This window comes from Mustela erminea, unplaced genomic scaffold (assembly GCF_009829155.1).
Source record: "Mustela erminea isolate mMusErm1 unplaced genomic scaffold, mMusErm1.Pri scaffold_40_arrow_ctg1, whole genome shotgun sequence".
Lineage (NCBI taxonomy): Eukaryota > Metazoa > Chordata > Mammalia > Carnivora > Mustelidae > Mustela > Mustela erminea.
The window spans coordinates 152,163-160,694 of NW_022476400.1; the positions used below are offsets into that span (position 1 = coordinate 152,163).

The 8,532-nt window shown below is 37.0% G+C and overlaps 1 non-coding gene across 1 annotated transcript; it reads left to right on the top strand.

Moving 5' to 3' along the window:
* The first annotated feature begins 4,645 nt into the window (after positions 1 to 4,645).
* Positions 4,646 to 4,726, top strand: LOC116583976. Its single transcript, XR_004282999.1, has one exon. It is a non-coding gene; the product is annotated as a small nucleolar RNA SNORD115 (small nucleolar RNA).
* Positions 4,727 to 8,532: the final 3,806 nt, after the last annotated feature.

Sequence of the window (8,532 nt, forward strand, 5' to 3'; positions counted from 1 at the left end):
TCATGTATTCTTTCAGTTTCTTCCCATTATGGGAGCTCTTTATATCTCCATCTATTCTGAATTATAGCCTTGCTGGATAAAGTATTCTTTGGTGCATATTCTTATTTAGTACCCTGAATATGTTTTTCCAGCCTTTTCTGGCTTCCCAGGTTTCTGTAGACACGTCTGATATTATTCTGATGGTTCTCCCTCTGTACATAAATAATCTCTTCCCTAAACTGCTCTCAGGATGGTCTCCTTGGTTCTAAGATTTGTAAGTTTTTATTTATTTATTATGTTTGGTTAACCTGTATAGTACATAAATTTTTTAAGGTAGTGTTCAATGATTCATTAGTTAAGTATAAGATTTGCAAGTATTAATAATACATGCCAGGGCATTGGTTTGTTCTCCTTAATCTTAGACGGGTGTTCTCTCTGCCCATAGAACACGAATGCTTGTTTCATTCCCCAGATTGAGAAATTCTCAGCTATGATTTGCTAAAATATATCTTCTATCCCTCTCTTTCTCTCCTCCACCTCAGGAATCTCAATAATTCTGACACTGGTATGCTTCATGGAGTCATCGATTTCTCTAAGTATGTTCTTATGGATTTTAAGCTGTTTGTTCCAGGCCTCCTCCTGTTCCTTCCTTCATATCTGCTTATCTTCCAGATCACTAATTCATTATTCTGCCTCATTTACCCTAGTTGTTTATTTTTATTAGATATATATTAGATTATACATATATGTGTGTGTGTGTATATATATATATATATATATATTTATTAATTTAGTATATGTGCTGCCAAAGAGAGCACTGGAGTATTTAGTTTAGACTGCATTTTATTCATAGCATTTTTAAGTTTGGCCTGTTTTTGTTTTTTGTTTTTTTGTTTTTTTAAAGATTTATTTATTTATTTATTTATTTGACAGACAGAGATCACAAGTAGGCAGAGAGGAAGGAAGAGAGAGAGAGAGAAACATGTTCCCTGCTGAGCAGAGAGCCCAATGCGGGGATCAATCCCAGGACTCTGGGATCATGACCTGAGCCAAAGGCAGAGGATTTAACTCATGGAGCCACCTAGGCACTGCTAGTTTGGCCTGTTTAACTCTCATTTCTGCACTTAGAGATTCTATCTTGCCACTAATGTTTTTCTCCAGCCTAGCTATTGTCTTCATAATTGCTACCCTGAAGTCTATTTTTTACATCTTGCTTATATCCATATTCATTAGGACTGTGCAAGAGGCCATTGTGTCTGGTTCTTTTCTTTGTTAAGAGTTCCTTCTCCTGGGGAGCCTGCATGACTCAGTGGGTTAAAGCCTCTCCCTTCAGCTCAGGTCATGATCCCAGGGTCCTGGGATGGAGCCCCACATCAGGCTCCCTGCTCAGCGGGGAGCCTGCTTCCCTCTCTCTCTCTGCCTGTCTCTCTGCCTACTTGTGATCTCTGTCTGTCAAATAAATAAATAAATAAATAATCTTTAAAAAAAAAAAGAGTTCCTTCTTCTAGTCATTATGTTGATGAAAGGTTGAGGGGATGTATAGAGTTACTATCAACCATAATCCAGGCAAGATGCAGCCTAGGAAAGTTTGGAGCTGACAGAAGTCACCTCTGAAAAAACCCAGCCAAAATGGAACACAGGAATTAGATTTATAAAGTTAAAAAAAGAGGGGGTTAGGAAAGGGGCTATAATATCTCAAATGGGACAACATAGGGTGTTTCAGTTCTTCCTGGGTGTATTTTGTTCTCTTTGTTAGAAAACACTACTTCCCAGAGTTATAAGGAATTTAAATTGGTATATATACCAATTTATATATAGTATTGAATAAGGAAAAAAAGGAATACATTAAAGCTTATATCTATCTATCATCTATCTATTGATCTATGTATCTAAAGGGAAAAAAATTTAGGTATGAAAATGTACAAGTTAAAAAGCTACTCTGGAATATGTTGTATTACACATCTAGTTGAAATGAGAAGTAGGTAAAGAAAAAAAAAGAAGAAACGTGAGAAAATTAAAAAAAAAAAAGGTGCGTCTGAGAAATACACAGGCCTTGAGGCAACATCAGGAGCTCAATATACTATTTTCCCCTGGTTTTGGGGGTTTACAGTTTTATGAGGACTCTGAGGCTGTTGTCCTCTTGTTCTTCCAGATTTTTGGGGGGTGGAGCCTGCTGTGCTGTTTTTCAGGCAACTGTCCTTGGATGGAGTTGCTCTGCCCCCTATCAGAGGGCTGGGCTCTTTAGCAACTGTGTTTTTGGGCTTTTGTTCTCCAGGGACTTTTGTTCTCTGATAGCTTTTCAGAGGGTCAGAACTAAGTGAAATGTCCACACCCAGAGCTCTCTCCAGGGTAGAGAAGTCACAGTCTGCTCCTCTCTCAACACTTCAGAACACACAGTCTCCCTTTCTGTAAGGGCCATTGAAAACTGCAGCCACCCCCAGGTGGTTCATGCCCCCAGTGACCCTATCAGCCATTGATTCAGGTACCCTCTTGTCTCTGCCATTTCTGATTCCAAAACCAGCAGCATTCCAGGTCTGGGCAGGCATGGGCAGCAGCAGTGGTGGCAGCAGCTCACTTGGGTCCACACAGGTGGGTCCAGGACCACACGGGCATGGGCAGTAGCGGTTGTGGGGACAGCTACCCCAGGTCTGTGGAAACAGGTCTGTGTAAGCAGTCACTCCAGTCACAGTGTGTTCCCCTTCAGCTCCTGTATCCTGTCTCAGCACTGTTATCAAGCCCTTCTTGTCCTGCCACCACTGCTCTGTAAGTTATTGCTGGTCGCCTGGTATAGGCACTTTTTCACTGCAGTTGGCTGGCTTTCTGTTGGCTTCCTCCAGGGGCTAGCTTCTGTTGGCTTCCTCCCCCTTCTGTTTATCCTATGATATCTGTGCACAGAATCACAACTCAATCCTTTGTACCTGAAAACTGATGATCCTTTGCCTTTGTAGATATCCAGACATATAATCTTACACCTCAAGCTGCTTCAGTTGGTGTTCAGAATGGCTTGGTAGATATCCACCTAACTTCAGGGGACCTGTTGAAATGGAGTCCCCCACTCCTCTGCCATCTTGCCTTGTCACTCCTCAATATTCTATTTAAACTCAAGTTAATTCACATACAGTATAGTATTAGTTTCAGGGGTAGAATTTAGTGGGTCATCGTTTGTATATAACAGTATTTATTACAAGTCCCCTCCTTAATGTCCATCACCCAATTACCTTGTCCCCTGCCCATCTGCCCTACAGCAACCCTCAGTTGTTCTCTATAGCTAAGAATCTCTTATGGTTTCCTTCTGTCTCTTTTCCCCTTCTCTGTGTTCACCTGTTTTGTTTCTTATTCACATATGAGTGAAATTATATAGTATTTGCCTTTCTCTGACTGAATTGTTTTGTTTAACATAATACAATATAGCAACATCCATATCATTGCAAATGGCAAGATTTTCATTCTTTTTTGATGGCTGAGTAATATTCCATGGAACATATCATACCACATCTTTATCATCCATTTGCCAGTCAGTGGAGGTTTGGGCTCTTTCCATAATTTGGCTATTGTTGACAGTGCTGCTATAAACACTGGGATGCTTTTGCCCCTTCAAAAGAGTATTCTTTTCATCCTTTAGGTAAATAACCAGTGGTGTAATTGCTGCATTATAGGGTAGTTCCATTTTACCTTTTTAAGGAAGCTCCATACTGTTTTCCAGAGTGGTTGCACCAGTTTTCATTCCCATCAACATTGTTAAGAGAGTTACTCTTTTTCTGTATCCTCACCAAAATTTGTTGTTTCCCATATTGTTAATTTTAGCCATTCTGATAGGTGTGAAGTGGTATTCCATCCTGATTTTGATTTGTATTTTCCTGATAATAAGTGAAAAAAAACATTACGTTTTTTACTGAAAGTTTATTTAAAGTATATGAGAATATTTCAGAGCTTTGGTTCCTACTCCATTTTGTGAGTTTCTTTGGTCTAAATATAAAAGTGTATATATTTACACTAATTATTATATTTTAATTTATTCTGTTTTTGTCAAGATTGTAAGACACTGAAGAGGACTTACAACATAATACAACAGGTTATTGCCCATGATATGGAAAGTTCCTTACATGGTTCCAAAAGATTCATAAAGTGATCATAATTGCAAGTGTCCTATCACCTGATTTCTAGATCCAGAGTTTCATATGGCTGAAAGAGTAAGATTTTATTTGAGTTTATATGTAATAAATTATGAACTATATTGGATAGAATAAAATTGACCAATGAATCTCTCCCATGTCTACAAACACCACCTGAATGTTTATCCAAACTTAAGAAACCTGTATATGTTGTCCTTTCTCTGCTTGGTGAATGAAAGTTGCATCAACTCTGTAAGAAGTCATTTTTTTCCAGAAATGATTATAATTGCTCAATGTAGAGTATGGATAAATCATGAGACCCTGAGAAATGTAGTAAAACATTTTATAATAGGTCTTACAACTGTCCACACAGAAAATGACTCTTAAAAAAAAGATCCTTGTTTGGCTGTTGCCACAGAATGAACCTGTCAGCCAGGGGTTCGTGATGGCATATGGTATAAGTCATGTGTATTCTGGCATCACAAATTGCAGAATCTATCACTGATGAGCATATACAAGTCAAAGTGTGTAATTTGACAGATAGTGCCCTAGTTGGATTGAAGATGAGAACACATTTTATCTTCTAGAGAAATGATGACCTGAAAATCATGCTCAATAATTTTACATTGAGGCACAATGAAGTCAGTAATGCCAAAACAAAAGGTTGAATATCCATATATTTCCTTTCTAGAGTAATGGATTTTTGGTTTTCAGGAAACAAGTCCCTACAGGGAATCTTCTTTATTGGTTTCATGACCACAACACATCCTCAAGTTTAGGCTATATTCAGTGAGCCATATTTAGTTACAGAGGGCCATCCTCAAGCCTGGTCCTTAGCTATAGTTTTCTCATCATGTTATTCATTTGGAAGTTCTGGAAAGAATTTAACTGCTGCATTAAAATTCAAACTGAGTGGATGTGTTTGATCATAGATATAGGTGACACAGAAAATTAGACTATACAAGAGGTCTGACTTTAGAAGACAAATAAGTGACTACTTTCAGAAAGCTAAGTGCTATAGATGTTTGATTTCTGTCTTGGAGTCAGGCAACTGAGATAGCATCGCTGGAAACATTTTAGTTATACCTGAAATGAATCACTCTCCAAATGGAGGAAATATTTCCTTCACTACCCAGCCCCTCATCCCTAAGAAATGTTACTGTCTGTCTGTGCACAGGTTGAAAATTAACTCTAATATACTGAAGGGATAATCACTGCTGGCATCTTCATAGTATACTCAAAACAAATTCCTCTAAGGAAGGATCATGCCCATGGCATCCAGAGATGGGTCTTGGCTAAAAGACACTTGAGTATTCAGATAAGTATTAGTAGTCCACAAGGATTATTAGGTCTTTGAAATGTTGCTGTAAGGAATTGTGGGTTATTGGTGATGCCAGTTTTTCCCAATTGGCCCATTAATCTGTTTAGCTTTGCCAAATGAAACATTAACTTCATATTTGAAGTTCTTCTTCTCAAGACACAAATCTTTTAGAAGATGACACAATAATGGAAAACAAAAACAACTTGGAAGTACTTATATATCTGACATTGAGATTTTTGGAGCCCTGTTATCACCTACATCATGAGATATTATTTGCCCAAGTACAGAAATAAAGATATATATTACAAAGAAAAAATCTACATTGCTGATTTCAAGATGTTGGTAAGAACATGAAAGAGGAGTCAGAACAAAAATAATGTATATTCAGCCATGACCTAAAAAGCCTCATACAAGGTTTTTACCTCAGTGATGGGTAGTGAACACATTTTCAAGACACCATAAAACTAATTCTACATAATTTTACAAAGTCATTTTATGGGTGTTCATGGTCAATAATCAAGCCCAATTATCCACATACCACTACTGCTGTGTAGACAAAAAATGGACAATAGCAATCTTGATTTTACCAGACACAACTTGACTGTTTTTCCAATCTAGAAGCTTGTTTATAAAAAAGGACTTCTCCTTTATGGTGAATAAATGGTGCTCAGCATTTTCATAAAGTAAATTTGAATTTATTTCTTCAGGTATTAATTAATTAATTAGTTTATAAATTTCTTAATATTTCATTCATTCATTTATGCATTATCACTGGGGAAATAATGGAATTTCAGACTTGAGATAACCTCAAGGCAATTCCTTCTGCTATACAATGTTCATAAGATTCCATGTACCTAACAAATGTTCATATTTTAGACTTTATTACATGATCCATGTTTCCTCAAGGGAGCCTCCATTCAGAACATTTCTATACCTTTTCCCCTCATTGTGTCTTCAGTTGAACACTCAAGCAATTGTTGTCATAAGACATGAGGTGAGTTGATGCATATGATTATAGATACAGGACACAAAAACTAGAGCAATAAAGGAAGCCCATGTAAAGGCAATAAATGTATTTGACTCCTTCCAGAAAACTAAATAATAGAGGGTTTATTTCTTTCTGTGTCATCCTGACATGAGAGAATCTCTGGAAAGTGTAACTTTCTTAATTTCAAAGAAATGTGTAGGATAGCAGAGGAAGATATCTGTCCTTGACCACTGGAAAACATGACACAAGTCAGTATATGTCCAGGTTGAGGAAAATACATCAAATACAGCTCAGAAATGACAACAGCAAGAGTCTGCACTTGAGTCTCAGATATCTTCTAGAAAAGGTTGACATCCATGGTGGTCAAATGGTGAGATGCAAAAATTCGTCCCATGGATCTCAGTTGGATGACATTGAAAAGAATTCAGATAGCTAACTTGTGACTCCACTGGACTGATTAAACTTCTTATGACAATTTAAGAAAATACCCAGCCATCAAAAAGTATGAAATATTACCATTTACATTGACATTAATGGAACTGGAGAGTATTGGGCCAAGTGAAATAAGTCAATCAGAGAAAGACAATTATCATATGGTTTCACTCATATGCGGAATGTAAGAAACAGCACAGAAGATGATAGGGGAAATGAGGGAAGACTGATGGGAAGAAATGATGGGGAAAACCCATGAAAGACTCAGAGCTATAGGAAAACAAATATGGTTGCTGGAGAGGAGGTGGGTGGGGGATAGGGTAATTGGGTGATGGGCATTAAGAAGGACATGAGATGTGAGGAGCACTGGTGAATTGCTAAGCTCTACATTAAAAACTATGATACACTATATGTTGGCTAACTGAATTTAAATAAAAAGAAACAAAAAAAATTGTGAGCTCTTGGTATTGTCAGTTGTTCATAATAGGAACTCCCACCAAATAAGTTTGACCCAATAAGGGCACCAGTGCCCAAAGTACCTAGAAAACTTATTTGGGGAAAATGTATGTCTTAAAGAAGGAAACAAACAGGAATACAAAAACTATTTCAAATGTAATTTTGTAGAAATAAATAAGAAAGTTCTTCGGAATATTAAAGCAATTCCCTCATGACCTCATGTTTCCTTGATCACATAAGTTCACCTGTACATCGATATGGTAGGGTATATGAATCACATTTTAAATGCTGTTATCAGGATACGGAAGGACAATACTAAGAAAAGAAACATGGCTTTTGAAAAATGGACTGAAAGTTTACTTGATATGAGGAACAAGTATAATGAAGGGAAATGTGTTTTACTGTAAAACAATTACACATAAAGTCACAATGACATTTCGTACGAGTTTCTGGAATATATTAAATTATTGTAGGAGAAAAGTGAAATTGAAACTAAAAATTAGTGTTCCTAAGACGTAAAATCATTAAAAATGCAAACAGTTTAAATACTGAATCAGAACAACTAGGTCTATTTATGACACTATATAGTTATAGATGGATAGAGATAAAGATATAGATAGATTTATGCACATAAACAAACACTAGGGACCAACTTACCCTGTTTTTAAGAAAGTAGATATATATGGATTTGCTACAACACTGTATTTTTTTTGCTGTTTTTAAAAATATTTTCAATTTATTTATTTTCAGAAAAACAATATTCATTATTTTTTCACCACACCCAGTGCTCCATGCAATCCGTGCCTTCTATAATACAACATTGTAATTATACATCCATTGGTTCACTTATTCTGAACATATTCATGTACTAAAGATAAAGAAAAAAACATAAAAATTAATGCAGATGGAAATGTTCTGACAATTATCTTACTTCTCATTATGCAGATTACTTCTGACCAGAAAGAAAATGAGCACACTCATACAAGAGCAGGACTACCAAACTCCAGGAAGAGGCACAAAATCGTGCATACCTGGGCATCAGGCTCTGTGGTAAGCCTGGCATTCTGCTTTGCAGAGGTGAGCAAGGGAGAATTTCCACGATGCTGGATGCCCTATCAAACCATGGTCACAAGAGCACAGTGTACAGACATGAATGTCACAGGGGGCATATTCAATGCAAAGTCCAAGGACAGACCAAAAAAAACTAGGGCTACCAAATCTAAGACCAAGCAAATCATTCCCAT